At 51.7% G+C, this 23,550-nt stretch overlaps 1 protein-coding gene across 1 annotated transcript in view; it reads right to left on the bottom strand.

Annotated features, from left to right (window-relative positions):
- PKNOX2 (PBX/knotted 1 homeobox 2) overlaps positions 1-23,550 on the bottom strand; it is a 239,233-nt gene that overhangs the window by 159,647 nt on the left and 56,036 nt on the right. Inside the window, exon 2 of the mRNA XM_090290476.1 lies at positions 20,272-20,340. The gene's annotated coding sequence lies outside the window, so the exon portion shown is untranslated. The remainder of the gene's footprint in view (positions 1-20,271; positions 20,341-23,550) is intronic.

Genomic DNA, 23,550 nt, shown 5'->3' with positions numbered 1-23,550 from the left:
TTTAATGGGTGTTCTTTTGTAAACAAGAACAATCATTTATGAACAGGCCCAGATGCAAACAGTCCCCATATCAGGAATTCGAGCTCAGAGGCGCAGAATAATACAGCTTTGGGGAAGATTTAATAATAGTAAAATTAAAATTGTAACGGAAGCATAATGAAGAATGTGGTACAAACAGGCACTGCAAAAGAAAAAACAAAAAAGCAAAAAACAAAAATCTCTGCACAGATTAGCCCCTCTGGAATAGCGATTGGTTGAGAGCAACAGTAAACAATGCACAGAAATGCAACTTAATTATCTCGCAATTCTTAACATTCTTCCAAAGCCACACAGAAAGCTTTGATGTTGGCAGCAGCCAGGCAGCGGCAAGAGCCGCTCTTCAGCGTCCCTGCTCCTGGAGCAGGATTGTTACTAAGAACTGTGCAACCACCCAGCAGGCCGAGCCAGAGGAGAGCAGTGGGGTTGATCTACTGAGAGACCAGGAAGCAGACGATGACCTGGAAAGAAAGCTTCTCCCCAGGGCTACCAAATCGGGGGCAGGCAGACGAAAAGGACGTTCTGAGGATGGGGCATGAGGATCAGGACACTAGTCGGGGAGGTTCAGCCGACACCTGGTCCCCAGAGCTAAGGGGACAGGCCTCCTTGGGGAGGCCCCTGTGTCAGCACCAGGATGGCTTTGCGAGTACCGGTACTTGCTGGGTGGAATCTGGCCTGCTCCCTGTCGCCACCCCAAATACACACACACACACAGTAAGCACCGCCTGGTCGGGAATGTCTGTGTTGTTCCTGGGTTCACCCCTGAGGTGCCCAGTCAGGGTCTGGGCAGTGGGGAAGGATGACACTTGATTCTCAGTCAGATGTCTCTGTTCAGGATGCTCCTGATGACATCTGAAGAGGCCACTCAGGGGACACCCACATGCAGGGACCCAGCTCTAGATTCCATGGGCTGCTTTCTCACGGGGGCCATCCTTTGTGAGTGGCTGTTCTCAGGAACAGGGCAGATTTTCATGGTTTGGTTGGTGGGTGAAGGCAGTCCCACATGGAGGCAGGTAGGCGGCCACAATGACCTCTGGTGGTCACAGGCATTCATAGGTAACCTAAGAAGTCTCTCCACCAGGTTTGCTTACATCCTCAGCTCCTTTCCCCTGCTTGTCCAGTCTCCTAGGAAGGTTCCCACTGTTGTTAAGTTGGGTCTTGAAATGCAGTCAAGGCTGACTCCAGTTGATCCCTAACCATGAAATGGCCTGGGGGGTCCCAGCCCCTTGGTGACAGGAACCAGGCTGCTGGTTCTGGAGCGGCCCATCAAGGGCTCACCTGATTACTGGAGGCAGGGGCACCCAAGCCCCGGGACAGCTTTGATGCCTGAACAGAATAAGCAGTGAACGGTGCCCAGACCACGAAGCGGGCTGGGGTGGAGGAAGAGTTGGCTTTCTGTGCACATGGAACGGGGATGCTGCCAGAGTCCCCAGTATTGCCACTGCCCTGGAATGAAATCTTTTCTGTGGTTCCTCAGTACTGGAGGCTCCCCTCCTGTCCCCTGGGAATCAATCCTGGAGCCTCCTTCCTTTTCCTGGGCAGCTTAAGTCTCCATTTTACAGACTGGAAAACTAGGGCGAAGAGGCATCTGAGAAATAATCCTGGTCTTTCTGTGTTTCTTTTACTCCCGGATTCCCAATTGTAACAGAGGGAGGTCACTGAGACCTCCAGGCAGCTAGTGGTGAAACTGAGGGGGCCTATACACCAGGCAGGGCAGAGAAGCTCTCAGTAGTGATACATTTATTCTAGATGCTGAGCTCCAGAATCTGGTGTGTCGGAGCTGATCAGAAGCTCATCCCAATCCTGCCTCATTTGAAAGGCAGTTTCCAGAAGTAAACAAAACCTGTCCCCACCTCTCACTTCCACCTTCAGCAACCTCGAACTCACTCTCTGGTTAATCTCTAATATCACCACGTACCTGACATTCACAATCCTTATCTCATGCTGAAACTATCTGCCTTAAGCACAAATGATTGTCCAACCCCTGTCCCCACTAAAACATAAATTCCCGAAGGGCAGGGGGCGTGTGGGTGCTCGGCAGTGTCACCCCAGCACCTAACATGGGGACAGCTCTCCATAGGCATTAGTTGAAAGAAAGAATAAAATGCCATGGCCCAGAGCCTCAGGCCCACTGCCATTCCCATCCCCCTTCATTAATTTCATCTTGAGGGTGGCTCAGTAGCATTTTAAAAACCCGGCCTCCACATGTGAGCAAGGCTGGAGCTCAGAGCCAAGGAGGGGCTGCGGGGGACAAAGGGGCATGGTCCTTTAGTCTGGAAACCCCACAGAAACACGTGCGGAGTTCTCACTGGGTATGCGTTAGCTCATTTCGTCGTCACAAGATGGGTTTTTGTCTTGCTGAGTCTGCTACGTGGCCGTGTGACCACGTGAGAGTCACTCCCTCTCCTGGGCCTTATTTTCTCTCTCTTCTAGGAAATGAAGGAATATCTGCTAGACAGTGATCTCTAAGGGGGCCGGGCTGTGCACCCACTTTTACATCCTTGCCATCTAGTGCGATGGTAGGTCCTTAGCAAATGTTGTTGATGAATGAGGTTGTGACCTGCCTAGCTCGGGCCTGGACTTCTTGCCCTACATCTCTCATTCATTGTTCTGCAGCGCACAGGTCCACCTGCCATTTTCCTTGGGCTCTGGAGGCCTTGTCTGCTGATTCCAGGAGCCCCGGAGGACCTCAGACTTAGAATTCAGCTAGACCCTTGTCCTCAGTGTCATGGAAAGTGACGTGGGGACACCTGAGTCAGCACTAGAGCTGGAGGGAGAGAAGGCTGGCCAGAGCAGGAAGAGGATTTGGTGTGACCCGAGTTGGAGGAGGGGCAGCCTCACAAGGCGGCTGGAAACTCAAACCTACCGAGAAGCCAGACAGGCAGAGCTGACAGTTCTCTTCATCTTACAGATGCAGAACCTGAGGCCCAGAAAGGGTGGGCCACTTGCCCAAGGCCATGCAGCTATAAGTGACCAGGACCCCTGGCTCTCTGAGCCAGTCCATCTTTCCCCTCATTCTCTCCCCTCGATGCCCTGGCTGCCCAGCTAAGGAGGGAGCTGCTGAAGGCTGGCCCTGCTCTTCCTGAGGGCAGACTCTCCTGGCATCCACAGCAGCCTTGGAGCAATGCCAATCAGAGTGAGATCGGGAAGATGCAAAACTGTCGGTGACTTTTGGCACTTGAATATGTAAAGACACATTTTATTCTTTGTAAAAAAAAAAAACACTGCTTGGCCTTGTCCTGGAGCCGAATCTCTGAGGGAGACATCGGAGGCACACACCTCTCCACTCCAGTGGCCTAACAGCACGAGTGCCTGCCTCTCTGCCTGTCTGCTCCCTCGGGTGCCCTCTCCAGCCCCTGGGAGCCCAGGAAGCCTGGCGCTGCATAAGCACCTCATCAGACTAAACACGCAGCTAGACGCTCTTCCTTCAGTTCCCCCTGCCCTGGAGGCGAGCCGAGCTCAGTCCCACACTTTCTGGAGTGCAGAGGGAGAATTTTGTTCCTGGCAGCTGCCCCCTTATTACAGGCATCACCCTGGGGAGCTGAGCCCAATCTGGGGGTGTCTGGGCAGCTTGCTCTTCCTATAACGGAACTGGGAGGGGAACAGGTAAGGGATCTCCTTTACTCTGACCTCTAGCCTCCCCCCCCCAAACATCCTGACATCCCTAATAGCATGTATTTACTCATAGAAAACCTACAGGGTGCCAGGCTCTGTGCTGGGCACCAAGGATATATAGAGGAGTAAGCCAAAATCCCTTCCTGGAGTTCAGGTAACAGACTCGCAAAGAAACGATGACTGAAAAATGCATGCATTCTGGAAACCAGTTGCAATGGAGGGTCTGGCTCTGCCATGGTACCAGAGGCATTTGCACACAGCCTCAAAGGACCTGGGCAGACGGACAGATGAATAGATGGATGGATGGTGGATGGGTGGGTGGATGAATGAATGAGTTAGGATGTATAAGCTGAAGGCTTGAAGAGCAATAGGGAAGAGCAGGGAGGACTGAAGCGAACCACTTCTCTTAGTCCTCCGCTGCCCCCAAACTGGCTCTGGTCTGGCCGGACTCCCTCTTTTCTCGACTCTGAGAGGGAAACTGCTGGCTGGGGAGCCCCGGTGGCCCATTTACTCAAATTCTTGGTGCCACCAGCCCCTGCTCTGTCAAATAGAGCCAATAATAACATCTCCACGGTCGGATTATTGTGAGGATTAAATGAGATACTACATGCAAGTGCTTCCATGAGTGCTTGGGACATAGTAGGCCTCGGAAAATATAGAAGTCATCATTATTTCTTTTATTACTACCACCACCACTGTTGCTGGCCAGCTTCCAAGGACCTTAAAAATTGCCTCCAAGACATAAAAACACTTCTGGATGTACTTGACTCGCCACATGGTGTGAGCCTCAATTCTTCACTTCCAACCCAAACATATCAGAAAGGGCCTTTCTGCTCTTTCTTGACTATAAAATAAAAAGCCCTTTAGAAGAGGCAGCCCTTCACCACAGGAGCTGCCTGGGCAATACTCAAAGGCCTCGGCATAGGTTCTGTTGCCCAGGTCAGAGGTCACAGCCAACAGGTGACCTGCTCTGCTCAGAACTCCGGCACATGGGTGTGTTAATGAGCTCTGCAGACGGGATTGCATGTGACCCCAAACGGGGAGACAATTCTGAGATGTTCTCCATTAAAACTACAGCAGCCGGAAAGCGAGAGAAAGAGACAGAGCTGCGCACCAGCTCTGACAAAGGGCTGCTCACATTCCTGGGTATCTGTTGGGACTTCGGATTAATTTCCAGGTGGTTGTTCCTGCAGATTATCTTAGCCAGGTGACATCAGATTCCAGGAGGCTCTGCTACACGTGGGCCACTCCGCAGGAGCAGACATTTCTTTTCCTCAGACTGTGAGCCCATCCCTGAGCTGGTTCCCCGTCGCCCCCCCCCCCCGCCCCACTTTGCCTGTAGCTGATGTAAATTCCTTCTGATGGCTTACGTCTCCCTCCCTCTTCTCCTCCTTGATGTACAAAAACGCGTGCAAACTCCTCGATGAAGGACTTGCTGTCTTTCCTGCCCAGTGATGCTGCTGCTGGTGCAGACTCATGCCCCACCACCGGCTTTTCTGGTTAGCAGTGGCCTAATGAACCCTGATTTTTATAAAGACTTTCAGCCATGGAAGTTAAAATTTTTGGTTTAACGGCCCTTAAAAGAGTGAGCTGGTGCCTCCACATGACCCACAGGCCCCGCTGGTGCAGGGGCTGGGGCAGCACAGCTGGCCTTGAGCTGGGAGTCCCACATCCCAGGGGAGTTAAGTGGACCTCTCACAGAGGACCCAGAAGAGTGGATCTCATTCCCGATACCCCCGTTCCCTCAGCACCACCCCATTCCAAGCCTGTCCTTTCTCCACCTGTACCTCACAAAGGTACACAGTGTTCTCTTTCCCTGATGCACTTCCTTCAGGCAGGGCAACAGCTTCCTAAAGGCCTCCTTGCCTCCCTCCTTTCCTCCTTCCTCCATCCATCCTATGTACTGAAGCAAGAGCAGTCTTTCCCAAACTCAGATCTGACCAAATCAGCTCCCTGTGAGAAGTCATCTGTGTCCCAGCCACCCCTAGGCAGCCCAACATTCAAGGCCCTCCACGGTGCCCAGCCCCACCTCTCACTGCAGCCTCGGTCCCACTCCCTGGCCACATGGCTAACTCCTCATTCTTCAGGTATCAACCCAGTCCCCTTCTCCCATGAGGAACCTTCCTTGGCCCCACACAATTTTATTAGGTGCCCTCCTGGGTGATTGCAGAATGGTCTGCCCTTGCCTGGTGACAACACTTAGCATCTTGTACTGGAAGCGCCTGCCTTCCTGTCATCTGGCTCCATCCTCTCCCTGTCCTCTAAGCTCAAAGGGCACATCCCTACCCTGAATGATGCCGCAACGTGGCAGGCAAGGAACATTCGTTGAATGAGTCACAAATGGACAAATGAATGAATAAGGGGGAAATGAATGAACAAGTTAGGGAATATTAACTGAAAAACAATAATATGTAACAGGAGGTCGTCACCACAGTGGAAGCCGAGCATCTTATGCGGGCAACAGATACAGAGGACGGAGGCATGAAGAGGTCTGGGGCGGACCCAGCAGGCGAGGAGCAGGGGAGGGAGGGAGGGGACCTGGCAGAAAGGCCAGGAGGACATCTGAATAAACCAGCCCACCTGCGGAAATCTCAGCTACCTGAGAACAGAGGTTCCCCAAGAAGAGAGACTTATGCTATTTTATAAACTTTCTTTAAATTAAAACCAGGAAACACACACACACCCACATATACCCCACAGCCATCTTCGTCACTGAAAAGTTGCTCCCTATAAAACAAAAGAAGCTGTTTAAATGTCTTCCTTCCAAGCTAGCCCCACAGAGCTGGAGCTGAGAATACATTAGCCTTTAATGAAGTGAGACTCTCATCTTCCAGGAGACACCTCATTTAGCGCAATTGTTTCAGAGCCATTACAGAAAGACAATTACAAGGAAGCGGGGAGAGTAATTGGAAATGCTGGCAGGAGTTGGGCGAAATGATAATAAATAAAAATATTCAACCTAATAAGCTTCCAGGAGGGGGTGGGATGAAGAAAATCAACATAATTAGAACTGAACCTTAGCAAGGAAAAACAGACAGCAGGGTGGCAAGTGCTCAACTTGTACAGGAAGAAAGGAGAAGTCACATGCAGGGACAATGATTCCCAGGCGGCTGGCCACTGGCCCCTCCGGAAGCTGCTGGAGAGCGGAGGGGGTGCCCACAGCCCAGAGCCTGGTGGAGGCTCCGTGTGAGCTGTTCCCAGCCCCAGAAACCTGGGTGTGTGAAAAAAGCAGGTCCAGCCCGGCGTGGTCTGTGTGCAGAGAGAAGGCTCAGGGAGGCCAGGGTGAGCCTGGCCGCCCTGGTCCTGATTCTGCCCCCCGCCTCTAGTGCTGCAACCCAGGGCAAGGGGCCTCGCCCTTCCGGGCTGTGCTTTTCTCCTTTTAGGAGGAGGGAGGCAAGCTATAACATCTGTAAGCGTCCTATCTGCCTCCCTCTCATGTTCACTCCTTATCTGATAGGCCCCCTCTCTGGTTCTGGAATTTCAATGCGGGGGCCCACAAGTTAAGCTGAGAGACTCGGCCTCAGCATCATTGCTATAAAAATCATTCCTGACCCTCTCCGCTTCCCCCAGGGAGCACTGACCACACGCCGCCGGCTCAGGGCCTGGCCCTGCCCACCAGGGCCTAGCGCAGCTCCTAGGACACAACCGGTTTGCTGCCAGGTCCGACTCCCTAAAAGGCCATGAGTACTGACTGGAGCATTTGCAGAGGAAATGGAATGAGGCCTGGGATTTGTTTCAAAATAAGCCCAGTGAATAGGGGAGTGCTGGCTTACATTATAAAGATTTTTGTTTGGTTGGTTGTTTTTGAGAAAAAGGAACGTAAGTAATTTGAGGTTGGGGACCTCAGATTTGTCACCAAGTACCTAGCTCAGAATCTGGTACACAAGAGACACATATTTTTATTGTACAATGGGTCTCTAATAAACACATCGTGTACTGTCTGGGAGTAGGAAATTGAGGATTAAGTCAAATTTTAAAACTTTAAAAGATTGTCAGATAGTCTCAATCAAGTCAAATAAATATAGTTCAAGTCACACTTAATGTACTGAGTGCCTACAGGGTGCCACACCCTGGGCACTCAGGGGCAATAGGATCCTCAAGTTCCTTTCCCTAAAGAATTTGCTATGTAGTCAAAGTCAGGGTGTAAAGCTTTGGGAATGAGGTGAGGCTGCACTAGAGGGTGGGACATTTGTCCGGGGACACTAGCAAATACACCCTAGTCTCACCTCCTGGGTGGCAGGAGGTGGCCTAAGTCCATGGTCCTCCGATGGATTCAAGACCCTAACAGTAAAAAATTTTAATACACCCTCAATCTATACATATGAAATGTGTACATATGTATATGTATCAGTCACACTACTCTGCCAATACATGACGTGTCTTATGGAACACATTCAACAATAGAAATCGAAACAGGATGAGCTATAAAATACAAATAAATGAAGGTGTAATATTTTCTTCTCTTATTCCAATGGCTCAGCTCGCTGGCTCTGTTTTGGAGACTTTGCATGGAGAGTATCGGTTTGCTGAGACTTGACAGGCCTGCCACACAGAAGTAATTCCAGTCTGCTTGGTGCACCCAACAGAACCGAACACCTGTTTTTCTTTCACTGGCCATGGCATCCAGTTTCCAGGAACTGGTGACAAATGTGCCTCCGGGCCCATTAGAACCCTGGGACAGAAAAGTCAGAGCAGAGGATGGGAGAACTCAGACACCTCCCTCTGAGAGAAACTAGGAGTCCCATTCGTTCGTTCATTTGGAAAGAGGGTGTGCCCAGTGCCATGCCAGGTGGAGCGAGGATGACTGAGCCACCAGCCATGGACCCTGTACAGACCCAACTTCAAGGGAAAGGACAGATGCGGATATACTGGGGATGTAGGGGGACTGGTCAGTGTTGGAGTCTCAGGCCGGATGCCCTGGGAGGGAGGAATTGCTTTCCGCAGAGGGGTCTGAGGTTTGTGGGAGATGTGGCACGGGACTAAGGAGGATGGACAGGGCTTGGCCGGGCAGAGAGAAGAAAGATTCTCAGGAAAAGGAAATGTCTGTGGCAGAGACACAGGGACAGTAAATCAAGGGGCTCATTCTTCTCTGTCTGTCCTCAGCTCCATATGGAGACCCATCCTGAGACCAGTATTGGGGAAGAGAACACTCACTAGAATTACAAATAAGAGAGACGGGGACATGCTCTCGGACTGAGCAGCCTGGAAACTGGGCAGTGGGTCCTGCTGCCATGACCGCCTCCCTTCACACATGCGAGTGGTTTGTCCAAAAAAGCAAGCATTTATTGTGGCTAACGGGGGGGGGGGGGGGGGGAGGCATCCTAGTAACGGGCCTGCCCCTCTAGGAATGAACCGAAAATGACCTGGCCTCCAGGTGAGGCGGAGCAGATAAAAGCTAGGGCCATGCTGGCCCCAGGATGCTGCACTCCATATTCTTCTTCTTTTTCTTTTTTTTTAAAGATTTTATTTATTTATTTTTAGAGAGAGGGTAAGGGAGAGAGAAAGAGTGAAAAATCAATGTGTGGTTGCCTCTCATGCTCTCCCAATCGGAGACCTGGCCTACAACCCAGGCACGTGCCCTAACTGGGAATCGAACCGGTGACCCTCCAGTTCTCAGGCTGGCACTCAATCCACTGAGCCACACCAGCCAGGGCTGCACTCCAAACTCTTGACCTGGATTCTTTTACTAGAGTGAGGCATCTCTAGTAAAGACATAATTAAAGTACAGTGTGATAAATAGTCACAATAAGATGACCAGGGTACACTGGGAGCTCAAGAAAGATAACCCCTGGCTGAGATGTGGTCACAGACTACACATCACCCAGAAACTGGGCTCTCACCAGGTCAATGAGGGGGGTTACAAGCATTCTAGGCAAAGAGACCCTCATGTGGGGAAACAGAGAGGTATAAAAAGGTACAGAAACTCCAAACCCTGCTGGTAAAGGCAGATGGTCCTGAGACCCAGCAAATCTAAAGACATCAGGAACCCTCGGGTCCCTGGGAGGGACCAAGAAGCCCCGGGGTCACTCTCTGCTTTGCCTAGAGCTGGGTACCACACACAGTCAGTGCTTAACAAATGTGTGTTGAGTGTAGATTGTCATTTCTAGGACATAAGAGCTGGGATAAGCAACTCATTCTTATAAAACCCCAGGCAGGGCCACATGCTGAGATGCAGTTATTAAAGTGCTTTGATGAGAGAGGGAGGGGAGAGAAGAGGGGGAGGAAGAGCCGAGATGGGGGTGCTGCTGGTCACCTTGTTGACGGAGCCTGGCCCCTGGGTGTCCAGAAGTAGGCACAGGGTCTAACAGGGGAAAGTAGACAAGAGCCGCGGATGAGAGAAAAACACTAGCAACCACATCCCTACTCCAAAGCTGCATCGAGCACGCCTACCACTTCCTTTAATTTCCCAGCAATCCCGTAAGATGAGGCTGCTCTCACGCTTTAGCCTATGGGGAAACAGAGGCCGAGACATGGGCCTATCTCACTGGGGTGGACATGGGAGAGCAGGGATTGGAGCTGAAATCCACGGCGTCTTATTCCTCCAGACGCTTCCACAGGGCAGACGGGGAGGGGGGTGGCCAAAATGGACACCAGCAGGCAGAGCTCAGCCCCAGGCTTGGGGTCTCCTCCTGTCTCCTCATGTTCTGCTGCCCCCTGGGCATCCCTAGGTGAAGCCCAGGAGGTGGTGAGGACATGCCCCAGGGCCCAGGCTGAAGATGGCCAGGACCTGTCTAGACGTGGAAGGCTCTCTGTGAAGGGCATCCCAGAAGGATGCTTAGGAGACCAGTCCACAGCAGCCTCCCATCACCTCCTCGCCCTGGCTCCCCGCTCCAGCCTTGCTCTACATTTTGTATCTAGGAAGCCAGCATCCACTCTACAAAACCCCTGGGGCCTTCCCAGGCCCTGGTATTGCTCCCCTCCCAGGAATTAGAGCCCTACCACCAAACCTCGGTGGCCCTAGGCAAGCCGTTGCCTCCTCTGAGCCTCAGTTTCCCCACTCAGTTCTGAGGAATCCAGTGATCTCTAAAGTCCTTGAGCATCCTATGAGTCTCTTCCTCACAGCCTAGACTTTTCCCTTTCCCCCCTGCCCCACCCCACAAAGGCCAGGAATTCCTTCCCTTGGGTGAGTCATCTGCAGGCTACGTAACCCATCCTAGACCCTGGGAGTCCCAGGCTCCGTCCTCCTAGTGGCAAGATCCCTCATTCAACGCCAATACCAGCTGCTTCAGATAGGAGCGATGTCCAAAGGCAGTGGGAAGCACACCATCTTTGGAGACAGCAAGGCCTGAGTTCAAATCCCATGTTCCTCTTTCTAGCTGTGGAACCACAAGCATGTGGCCTAACATACCTGACTGAGCTTGGCTCCTGGCTTGTGCTATCAGAGGTCCTGTCTTGGGGGCCAGTCGGAGGCCACCACAGATGATGCATGAGAAGCACTGCATGCAGTGGCTGTCACACAGCAGGAACTGTTCCTCTTCTTCAGTCCCTGCCAGGTCAGTATACCAGCAGGGCTCCCACAGTGCCCGATAGTCATGGGGATCATGTGGTAGGAGGGAGAGGGTGCTGCCCCCGTGCCCAGCCAGCCACCAAGGCTCAGCAGTGTCGTGATGAAAAAACCCACCTTCCAGCAGCAAAGGGCTCCCCGAGGGAGAGACCCCGGCGGGTCACCTGAGTGTGGCACACTTTTTTAAAAACTAGGTTTAAAGTTATAAAACAACAGCAGTGACATCCTCCTGCCTCTGCAGGCACTGGGGCCCAGTGGGAATCAGAGGTGTTAATTAAACCCACCCGACCTCTTGGACACAGTCCCTCTCATGGTCTTCTACACCAAAAAGGGGCTCCACCACAGGCCCCAGCCTGGAGAGGGATCCACCCTATGGACCGACCTCACAGGCACCTCCAGAGGCCCCCCGCAGACGCCCACCCCCACCTAGCCTAATTCGGTCCTAAGTATTCCTAAGGTGCCTTCCAATTTCCCACTGTAATAAATGGCACAGAATGCAAATGGAGGTGGATGTGGGACACAGATGTTTGCACTAATTTAATTGAGGGAACACCTTGGATTAAACACTTTGCAAAACACTCACAAACAGGTTCAGTGCATTCGGTAATGAAAAGCCTTCCAGCCTCTGGCACTCTGCTGTGGCTGCCTGGGGCTCCAGGATAGTGGCGAGGAGTGGGGGCGAAGGGGGAGGCCCAGAGCGGGGTGGGGGCAAGATGCCTCCAAACACAGGGACAAGGCAAGGGAGCTGGTCCCTGGGAGGGCCTCTAGCAGATCCCCCACCAGCTGGGGCCGGCTCAGAGAGACAGAATCTGGAAGGGCTGTGATGGAAGCAAGCAACACCTGCTTCCCCAGGTGGGTAACTTGCTCACCTATAGGGGTCAGCAGGTATCACCCTGTCCTCAGGACTGAGCTCCAGCCCGCACGCCTCGCTGCCTATCTGAGATTGGCGTCCCCAGGCCCAGTGACCCCACGGAAGATCAGCCCTTTTGACCTTCTGGGCAGGAGGGAAGGTGAGAAATACCACTCAGAAATGTGTGTGTGGGGGGGCGGTTTGTAAGGTAGTGAGTGCTAAGTTCTCTGAAGCTTCTTCTTCCTCACCTTCCCCTAGAGCTTAGGGTGCCTCTCAAATCCTGGGTGTCTGCCAGACATCAACCCTCCCCTTTGCCCTTTCCCATCCATCCACTCATCCTCAGTACCTGCCTTAGCGGTTCATCATGCTGTGTCGGGGTAGGCAGATGTGAACAGTTCTGTGATAAATGTCCTCAGGGACGCGTGCACGTCCCTGGAAGGGGTCAGTGCGGCACCTTGGCAGAGGGGGTCAAAAGGCCACTGCAGAAGAGGGGGAAAGCATTCTGGCAGAGGCAATAGCATATGCTGAGATAATGAGGCCCCAAGTCTAGGCAATTGTAGAGCCAGCCCCAGGACAGACCATCGATGTGGGCCACTTGGGGACAAGTGGCCTACATGAAGATGGGCCGCTTTCACCAGCCTTCCAGCCCCTGAAAGTTTCTGTAGCTGGGCAGATCTGGAATGAGCTTCTGTAAGGATTGCTCTGCATGCCTCAGAGTTCAAATCAGGCCTGGGCGATTGCATTTTCCTGAAAACAGAATCCCTAATTCTCAAACACAATGTTCACTTCAAGTGTACTAATCATTATAATAACAACCTCTTATACTTGTGTGGCACTTTCTAGTTTATAAAACACTTTCACATATCTCCTATAATCTTCCACCAGCAACCCTCTGAGAAAGCTAGAAGAAGTAGAGTTAGTATTCTTGTTTTCTGGGTGAGAAAATTAAACCCCAGGTTCCCGTACGTAAATGACAGCGCCAGGGCTCAACTCCAGTCCGACATCATAGCGGCTGCTCGTTCCCTCGTTCCATCATTCACTCCATCCACTCAACCACTTGGGGCATCACGGAACATTGGCTGAGCACCTGCTATGTGCTGAAGAACATTTCAGACTTGGAGCATGGCATGGTGGGGATACTGGGACGGTTAAAAGCCCAGATGAAGAGACAGATACTGGCAGACATACCTTGAGCAAAGGGGAAGTGCCAAGGCGGAAAGCAAAGCACTGGAAGTCAGGAAGTAAGAGAGCCACAGAGCCACTCTCTTCAAAACAGACTCAGTCACACACGCACACATGGACACGCACACATGCTTACACGTACACACTACAGCCTGTACACATAGGACACGTATGCACATTGCACATGCACACACCCTTATTATACATGAAGGTCTGAGCTGTTCTCTGGGGATGTCCCTGTGCCCCCAGCATGGACTGCAGACTCCTCCACCCTGATGTCCCTACCACTGGCTGGGTAAGCATCCAGTTAGCCACCTGAGGCCGCCCTGTATGGGCTGAGCTTTGCCAGATGCACAGGGATTCCCGCATGTGTGAGATCTGGCCTCATGGGCAGCAAGCGTGTGACACATTTCTGGTGTGACTTAGATAAGGAAGGGTGACTAGGTGGGCAGATGGATGGGTGAGTGGACGCATGGAGGGAGGGGTAATGGGTGGGGAGGGGAGGTGGGCAAGCTAGGAGCTTTTGTCTAGTGCAGGTAGATCCTGTGGGCCCAGTTACTTTGTCCTCTAATGAGGGCAAGGGACCCCCAGTTTCCTCTACAAAAACAACACCTTCCTTAGGATCCAGGTGAGAATGTGTGCCAGGAGACGCTGTCACCTGATACAGGGCCCAGCACACAGAAGGAATTAGGGCCTTCCCACCCCGAAAGTAACGGTAACAGTAAAGATGACAGACAGCCCGGCAACTCGGCACATTCTCCACTGAAGTCAGCTCCTGATCCCCAACCACCATCTGTCCCGGGGTTGGGGAGCCCTCTAGACAGTGCCTCTCCACCATTCACCCTCTTCTGCTTGGTTCAGTCATCCATCTTATCACTTGACCAACCTCGTAGCGTGCCTGTCATAGGCAGGCATGATTCTAGGTACTGTGATTAGGAGAAGAATAAGGTTCAGTCCTCAGCTTGGATAGCCAGAAACCACAACTGAGGTCCTGCAATGACATATGGGACAAGGATTGCAGCCATGCTTCAGGAGAGGGGAAGCTCTGTAAGGAGGTACCACAGGAGGATATTTGAGCTGGGTATTACAAATGGAGCAGGGATATCCAGGCCAGGGTGGTTCCAGACAGAGGAAACAGCAGTGCCAAAGCCCTGAGGAATGCAGCTACAGAGAGCTTTTGGATGACCCAGCATATCTGGGTGTCAGGGGTAGGAGAGTGGCCGCATGTATGAGCATCTGTAAGTAACAGGGAAGAGGGGGCAGCAAGGGCATGGGAGATAAAACTGGACACCTGGACAGGGTTGAGCTGCCCAGCCCAAGGTCAGCCAGGCCAGGAAGTTGTAGGCAGTGAAGAGCCACTGGGGGAGATGGAGCACAAGCATGGCACAGGCAGATACAGCAGCATTAATTAGGCTCCAGCTATTGTGGGTGCAGCACTAGCTTCTCCAACCCCAGGAGGCTGTCCTGAGCTGACTCTGATGATAAGTGAATGAGAGGAGGTATTCTCCTCTTTGATTCATGCGATTATTCCTGGAGAAATGATCAGTTTTGGAGCAATTTTTCCTCTCTGAAGAGTCAGACTGACTGGCTAACAGCAAAGGCAAGGAGAGTGGTTCCCACATCATCACTGGTTTCAGCATCACCATTGCCCATCCCCCGCCCCGCTGTGCCCCCCCCCCCAACCACAACCAGGGCTACTCAGAGCAGTACCTGAAAATCCTCAGACCCTCCCAGAGATTCAGGAAGAACTTGGGAAGGGATAATGGAGCCACAGAGGAAGAAAAAAAAGGAAGGGGGCTGGTTTCCAGCAAGCGGGAAAGAAAGGCTAGGTGGGCGGTGGCAGCCACCTTGCAGTTTCCAAACCCTGTGCCAGGCCTCTCTGGTTCTCCTGTCTGCTGCAGGGAAACTTCTCCCTTCCGTTCTCTCTCTTCCCTCCCCAGACTCCTGGTCCTCCTTCCCCAGTCCCCTCCAGAAAGGTTTATGGAGAAGCTGCAGGCACAGTCACACCAACTGAAAGGAGATTTAATTAGCAAAATCTCGTTAGGCAAACGAAATTATCCGTAAGACAATAGTCCTCTGGACAGGGGGTATGATTAAACAAAGCCATTAATTGAGAGAGTCGCTTTGGCAGCTCCCCGGTTGTGTGCACCTCCGGGCAGGCTCCACTTGGCTTCCCTGGGCCAGAGCACCAGCCTCTGCCTCCTGCCCCCACCCCCACCCCCACTTAGTCTCCCTCTTCCAGAGCCCCTTTGGTTGGGGCTGCAGACCTTGGCATCTCATCAGCGGCCTCTCTGCCACCAGATTCCTGCTAAAGTGCCTTGATTGCATAATGTCTATTTGCATAATGTAAATTGCAATCTCCTAGCTCAGGAGGCAGGAATCACAGAACAGCCATTATTTTTTACCACTCCACAAAAATTCTACATTTAGAAAGCAGATTTGCAGCTCAGAAAGCCGTATAAATCTGAATCTGCCAGAAATGCCATTAAATCACCCCAATTAAGCCAGACCAACGAAGGGCCCCTGTCACTGTTCTCTGCACACGTGAGGACTCCCAGCCCAGATGGAGGCGATGACAAACTGGAGGCTGTGGCAGCGGGGCAGGGAGCAGGAGCTGGCAGCAGGGCAGGAAATTGTGTCTTATAAACCTTAACACACACCCCAAGCACGGGCGCCATCAAAACCTGGTGGAGAAAGGAGATTTCTTGTGGGCACGCAATCTGTCTGCAGACTTTCAATTTACGAAGCAGGAGAGAGCACAGGAGGCAGAGAGGGAGAGAAACATCAATGTGTGGTTGCTTTTTGCGCGCCCCTAACTGGGGACCTGGCCCACAAGCCAGGCCTGTGCCCTGACTGGGAATTGAACTGGCAACCCTGTGGTTCGCAGGCTGGTGCTCAATCCACTGAGCCACACCAGCCACACTGAGCCTCCTCCAGGCAAGTGAAAGAAAACTAAGGGCAAATTGTGCTCAGACTGAGCTGGGCTGAGCTGGAATCTGAGCTCCTTTTACCGACTGTTTCCTATGGGTCACTGGGGAGAGAGGTGAGTCACAGGGCCCTGAAAGGGCACATTCCCTCTGACAACTACTCATGATTCCAGCTTCCCCATAGTGCTATACCTGGTTACTCTTTTGCCTCTTTATTGCTCATTCAATATTCATTTGTCAAAGGGCGAGATGCTAATGTGTATTATTAAAACATCAATAGTTTATGAGTGAACTTTTATGGAGGGTACCGTTAAAGGAAAGATTCTTGACCATCTATGTCAGAAGCAACGGAGAGGGACAATCTCCAGCCCCACTTTTCATTTACTGGGTGGATGAATGGCTGAACTGCTCTTAGCAGCTACTGTGTTCAGGAACGGATCTACTGCCGTCACAGGCGGGACTTCCTCCAGCCCCACGGCAGTCCTGTGGAGTGAGCACAAGCCCATTTTCAGTGCAGAGATGAGTAATCAAAGACCTAAGAGATGTGCCCAGGGTCCTAAGTCACAGGCTGGGATTCAAACCCAGCTTTGGACTTCAGACCCAATGTATTATCCCCCCTCCCCCCCAAATTGGAGCCTTGAAAATACAAATGATCTTTCTGCTTTTATCTGTTTCCTTCACCTGCCCAAATCAAACATTTGTTTCCTGACCTAAGTTTCACAGCAAGGGAAAGGAGAGAACGGAAAATCATTACATGCTTCCAGACAGACCCATTTCAAGAAAGTGGACCCCCACTTTAGACATATCTAAGCAAGTTCCCAGAAGCCTTTGTGCACATTTAGAATCTCAGAACTGAAGGTGACATTGGAGCTGACGTAATCAGACATCCCCATCTTACAGGAGAGTGAACTGAGGCTCTTGGAGCCACACAGTGAAGTGGTTTCCTAATTTGATTTCAATTCCGTCCCTAACTAGGGTGTTTCTGGTGTTCTCTGAGCCTCTGCTTTTCTATATAGTTCAAAAATAATAACAGTACCTCATAATATAGTGTAAGGGTTTAATGAGCAAATGCAATCAAGTGCTTACTAGCTTGGTGTCCAGCATGTAGTAAGTGCTCAATAAATATTGGTTATTATTATTATTAGTAAGCTGACTTATGGAAGACTCCCAAGACTCCCCCAAATGCCAGCACCTTTCCAGCAAAATCAGGCCCACCTTTCCCTCCCTTCCCTGCCCCTCCCTTTCTGCATTAGACACTCTCAGATCTTGGTCCTCTAGGAGAATGGGTGGGTTCTGTGTCCACTCTTTGCTTGAGTTTTATTTCTATCCCCTGAAGTCACAACAAGGCATCCAGGGCACTAAGGTTCTCTTCCAAAAGTTAGCTGCATCTGGGTTGGGGAAATAACAAAGGAAAGGAGCCTGGTCCTTTGGGACTATCCCACCCCACCCCCACCACACACACACACAGGTTATAATGTGTGTCAGGGGGAAAGAAGGAGACAGAGGACGTGGGGGACAGGAAAGAAGGGCTGCTCAGACCTCCTGTCCCCAGAACAGCCCCGCAGCCTCATAAGTCCTGATCTTCAGCTGGAACCTACCCCAGCTTGGAAGGCCACAGAGCTGGGGGCGGGGGGGTGTGTGTGAGGAGAGCCCTGGATGGGAATGAGGGCTCAAGGCTTATAGAGACCTTGGTCATAGAGCCAAGTTCTTCTCCAGACCTGCACGTCAAACTGTGGGTTGCAAACTAGACCTGCTCTTGGATCTAGTTTTAGAGATGGACTAAAAGGTAGGGGCTTCCTCCAACTTCAGTACCTCAGACACCAGAATAACCTCAGGAAGTCCCACCTCGGGAGGAAGACTTGCATGGTCTCTGGCGGGCCCTTTAAACCCGGATACTCTGTGGGTTAGGGTCAGTTTCACTACCTAAGGTGAGGGTTTCTTTAACCTGTCCTTGGAAATAGATAGGCCATGCATGCCGTGCCAGACTCGACAAAGACTAGTTGAGGGGGATCAACCGTGTTCTCCAAGCTGGCTGCAACGGCATGCACGCCATTCCCCACGCTCTTCTTCAGTGCGCTGGATTCTCTGAGACGTGCTGGTGGGGCTCTGTGTTCCCTTCTGTAAGCTGAGGGGCCCTCTGTCACTGCCTCCGTCAGGAGAATGTGGTGGAATTGACTCCGCCTGTTCGGAGGGCAGGTCACAAAAGGCAACAGCGTTTCCTCCTGGCTCTAACCGTGTCTCAGGAGGCTCCCCCTCCGCATCCAGCCACCAGACTGTGAGGAAGCCCAGCTACATGGAGAAGCACATGAGTCTGGCTGATGGCCCAGTAATGTCTCAGCCAACAGCTAGTATCCAGCCCCCCCCGAATTGTGAGCCTTTAGATGCTTCTAGTACCCAGATTTTGATTTGCCCCAGTTGAGACCCCAGACCTGGTGCATCAGAGCGCAGCTGTCCCCATTGGGTCCTGTTTGAATTCCTGACTCACAGACGATGTGAGCACAACAGACATTGTTGAAACACCAAGTTTGGGGTGCTTTGTTATATAGACATGCCCACTGGAACATCCCTGAAATCAAATAAGAATGGTTGCTGTTTCTCGCTCAGATACAGCCTTCCCTGGCCTCCTCTGCCAGACTCCAGATTTTCAGGCTGGTCCCAGGGCCCCTGAACCTGCCTCCCCTCAGCCTCTCCCTCAACCCCCGAAACATCATTTGACCCTTCCCATGTCTGAGTCCTGGGCCCTGAAGAAACCTCCTTTTCCTTGTTCCTCGGGGCATCCCAAGACTGTGTCCCTGCAAGGGAGCTGTTCCTGAGTGTGGATGGCCCAGGAGCCCGGCTGCCCTCAGGGACAGGGAGAGAACATGGAGACCTGTTTCCCGCACACACTCCACTCTCATTAAGCTTCACGCTCAGCTTGCTCCCCTCGTACTTGACTTGACTTACGAGGCCCCTCTGACCTGCGGTGCGAGGAGGCATTGATTCTCACAAAGGTCATTATCTTTCTGCTCCGGCTCCCTCACCCCCAGCCCCATCTCCTGGGCAGGCTTTCCTGGAACAGGATGTGGGGAGGCACCCTTCCACCCCCGGGGCCTGGGGTCTGACCGCTCCAGAGCCTGGGCTAGAGAGGAGGTGCCCCGGCCGTCAATCACAGAGGCGACCAGCACGGAATCGCAGACCATTAGGCGGGAGAGCCGGCGCCCTGCTCACTCGCCGGACAGCCATCGGCAGGATGTTAGATGATCGCAGGGCGGCCATTCTTATGATTTATTCAAATACTCATTACAGTCAATCTATTTTTACACAGAGGTGAAGATGTGTGCTGATAACGGTTAATCATTTATAATTCCATGGACTGGTTGGAAGCCAATGTACTATCAAAGGCGTAGCAGCAGCTCAGCCTCTGGCAGCCCCGGAAGCCAGGTGGGGAGCCAGGGCAACCGGCCTCCCCGCTCACACCTGCGGGCAGCAGCCAGGTGGCAGGGGAACTGGCGATGCAAAGACGCGGGATCCCTGACTGCCTCCAGGAAACCCCTCCCAGCCTGGGGTGCTCAGCATGTGGATACCGCAGAATTTCAGGATGAAGAAAATCACCTCTAGCTGGAGTTACCAGAGAAGGCGCCACAGAGTAGACTGGACTGAGGCCGGGTCCTACAGGCGGGTGAACTTCGCCGAGCGGGAGAACCGGTATGAACCAATAGGCACAAATATAAGGTGGGACGTTACCACGGAAGGGAAGGGAAGTGACCAGCGCTATATCCTCGTCCTTCTTCACCCCAACCCTAGAAGCAACAAGATGTGAAAGCAAGGACAGTGACCTTAGCCCAGTCCCCCTCTCACAGACCCCCAGGCTTAGCCCACAGACAGCAGGGGCCAGAGTCTGGGTCAGCCTTGCAAACTCAAGAGCTTCCCTCTCCACCACTTCTGCCACACATGACACAGCAAGGACACCTAACACAGTCCACAGTCTGATTACACAGAGTTCTTTGTCACATGGAGACTTCATCTAATTAGAGGTCCACTGTAGTTGATACTCCCGCTAGCCCACTGCTGAGTTTTCTCTTGCACAACACACGGCTGTTAAAGATCAGGTTCCGGGCCGGTCTTTAACCCATAACCTTAATGAGTCACCATGGGAAACGCTGGCCAAATTTACTTACAGTCCACAGTCCCTCTTCTGACAAGCAGCATGGAGGACAGAAAGCCTCGAGTCCTGCTCCCGGCTTCACCTGTCAAGGAGAGAAGACATTTTTATAGACCGTGCATGATTCTGCTGGGAGTGAGAGCCAAGGTGAGGGTGGGAGCACAATCAGAAGGAGCTCTGTCACAGGAGCCGGGCCGGGCTCGCAGCCCCGGGCCCACAGCGCTGCGCCCTGAGCAAGGGACTCCCGGGCAAAACGGCCGTGTGAGGCAGCTGGCCAGCACAAAGGGACGGGGTCCCTCACTGTCTCTCTCGCCTGCTTGCTGCCTCACTTTCTGTGAGTTCCATCCCCTTCCCTAGAGAAATCCCAGAGAAAGAGGGGCGCACGGCTGTGGAGAGCCCGGAACTGACCGAAGCGGTAATTATTTATGTGCCTCCTGTCTTAGAAGGCCCCGGGCAGGAGATAGAGCTGGGTGGCCCCTGTGGAAGCTGCTGTCTACCTGGGTAAGGCAGCGAATGACAAGCAAACAGACACCGAGGCGCATGCTGCTGCTTGTGGCAAGGACGTGGAAAGGTGACGGAGGAGAGAACTTTCACGCCAAGGTGAAGAGTCTAGTTGGTCTGCAAGGAAAAGAATGTGCATGGAGAACAATCGGCAAGACTGGGAAGGTCAATCATGTGACTGTCCTTTATGCTCTTTCTGGGATCAAGCAACAAAAGCAAGGACAAGAGTGAGGAAGACCCAGCGCACATCACCTGGTGTCCACGCCATGATTTACACTCGCAAGGTGCAGCGGGAATCAAATCCACAGGTGCTGTTATAGAAGTGCTGTCACCTCACCAGGGACACAAGATTAACTGCATAAACAACATTAGATAAGACAAGACTATATATAAAGGAGCGCTGAACTGTGTGGTGGAGACTGTAATTCTCTCTCGACAGAGAAACGAAGGCAGAGAGGGCCAAGCACTCAAGGAAGTTCTTAGGGGGCGTTCATAAAACCTGGCTGGGGTCTTGGAGTGCTGAGCAGGTAAGATTTGGCTGGTGGAAAGGAGAGAGAGGGGTGCAGTCCCAGCAAGGATGAGAGGAGGTGCACCGAGCTCTGGGATAATGCAGAGGCCATTCAACCTGAGAGAGACCAGAGCAGGGATCAATGCTGAGCAAGCTACACCAGCCAGAGCATCTGGAGCTGCAAGGGTCAGACAGAGAGGCCTGGCTTGGGCTGTGAACTTGTGGAGCTGTTGAAGTGTTTGATTTTTTAATTATAGTTGCTATATAATACTGTATCAGTTTCAGGTGTACAACAGAGTGATTGGACATCTGCATACCTAGTAACTTTCTGTCACCCTACAACATTACCATTGAAGGTTTTTCAACAACAAAATGACATGAAGAGGAGATGTCCTACCCCCTACTCCCACCTTTAATATTTTCCTTCTAATTAAGACAGGGAGGCTTCTTGGAAGAGGTGGCATTTCAGGTAGGAGGCTCAGGCATGGGGTGTAGTGTGATGTGCCCATGGAAAGAAAACACCCTTCTTGTTCATGGTCATGTCTACCAAGACGAGGCACTTCCTTTGTGGCTGTCTGTTACTACCCGCATGACCTCAGAGACAAGACCCGATCACTGGATGTCAAGTCTCTGAGGACAAGGACTGCATCTTATACGTCTCTATAGCCCTGGAACCTAGCAGAGTACCCAGCATGCCTCGGGTCCTCAGAAAAGGTCTGTGGAAATGTTTAATGATGGACTCCATTTATTCCAGCTGGAATCCACAACCAGCATCTGAGAACTAGCCCCGGGCTGGCAACAGGCTCCAGCTTGCATTCTTCTAAAGTACTGGCACATCGCGACTGAGCATACATGAACTCAGAACACAAAGTCTCCGGACTGAACTGCACGGAGCGGGGCTTTACCCCGGCCTCTGGGACTGTCTGTTAAGACAGCGGCACCTTTGAAGAAGATACAGCAGTTTGCACACATTGCAAAGCTGGGAAGGATGGTGGCTATGGGGGAAGATGAATTCCAGAGTGTTGTAAAGCTTTTAACAAGCTGAAAGGACGGGGCAAAACTAAAAAGTCAAATTTTCCTCTATCAGCTTTTATTTCTTGCACAATAACATCACAACAATAAAGTAAAAGTGCCTACAATCCCATCACTCTAAACCATCAAGTCACTGTATGTCCACATGAAAATCCATTTTTATTTTTTTACAGAATTGTAGAAAAAAATTGACAAGAATATATACACCAAATCCTACTCTCACATTCAAAAACCAATTGCAAAAACACAGAATAGGGTGACTTGGTTTAAAAAAAAAAAAAAAAGTGGGTTGAGTGAAATGCAAGCTCAGGATGAGCCCAGGGTATGGTGCTGCTGCCAAACCCATTCAATGTGATCTTAGGTGCATTAATAGCCATACTGTGTCCAACCGAAGGGTGAATGGGTCCCCTCAGTTTGGGTTTGTTGGTGCAATTCTGGCATAATATTTTACTAACTTTGACGGCAATGAGGAGAAGAGAGGTAAGTGAAGACATCTAGTGATTAAAGTACTGGTTGAAAGTTCCATAGATAAGAGTGCAAGCTCTGCCCTGGCTGGTGTAGCTCAGTGGATTGAGCGCTGGCCTGCGAACCAAAGGGTCACAGGTTCAATTCCCAGTCAGGGCTCATGTCTGGGTTGCAGGCCAGGTCCCCAGTTGGGGGCAGGCAAGAGGCAACCACACATTGATGTTTCTCTCCCTCTCTTTCTCTCTCCCTTCCCTTCTCTCTAAAAATAAATAAAATCTTTTTTAAAAAATGCAAGCTCTGGAATCAGACTGCTCAGCACCAGCCTCACTGACACTATGACCCTGGGCAAGTTGCTTAACTTCTATGGGCCTCAGTTTCCCTCTGTGAGATTCAGCTGATGAGGGCTCAGCCTCAGAGGTTAGCTGTGAGGACTGAAGATCGCATACACGGTAAAGTGTTCAGCAGTGCCTTGCACAGAACAAGCACTCACTGAATGTTAGCTACCATTGTTTCTATTTTCCTCATTAGGGGGCTGTGCAGTAGCAGATAGGAAGGAAAAAACTAGAGCTGTACCTTCATCTGTCCCTCACTAATATTGTTCACTGGCCCTAGAAATGCTGGCTAAGTCAGCGACCCTTCTGCCACATGGTGGTCCTCCCAATGTGTGAAGAAACTATGAAAGAGAAACTGTTACTCTGGACTGTAGGGTTAGGACTAGCTAATAGGTCTCAGAGGAAGCCAATCTTCTGTTCCATATAAGAAAGAATTTTCTAGCAATGTGAACCAACC

The sequence above is a fragment of the Furipterus horrens genome, unplaced genomic scaffold, assembly GCF_987537825.1.
Source record: "Furipterus horrens unplaced genomic scaffold, mFurHor1.1.pri manual_scaffold_11, whole genome shotgun sequence".
NCBI lineage: Eukaryota > Metazoa > Chordata > Mammalia > Chiroptera > Furipteridae > Furipterus > Furipterus horrens.
Note: the sequence above shows the minus strand (reverse complement) of the source record. Positions and strands in the feature narration are given on the sequence as shown.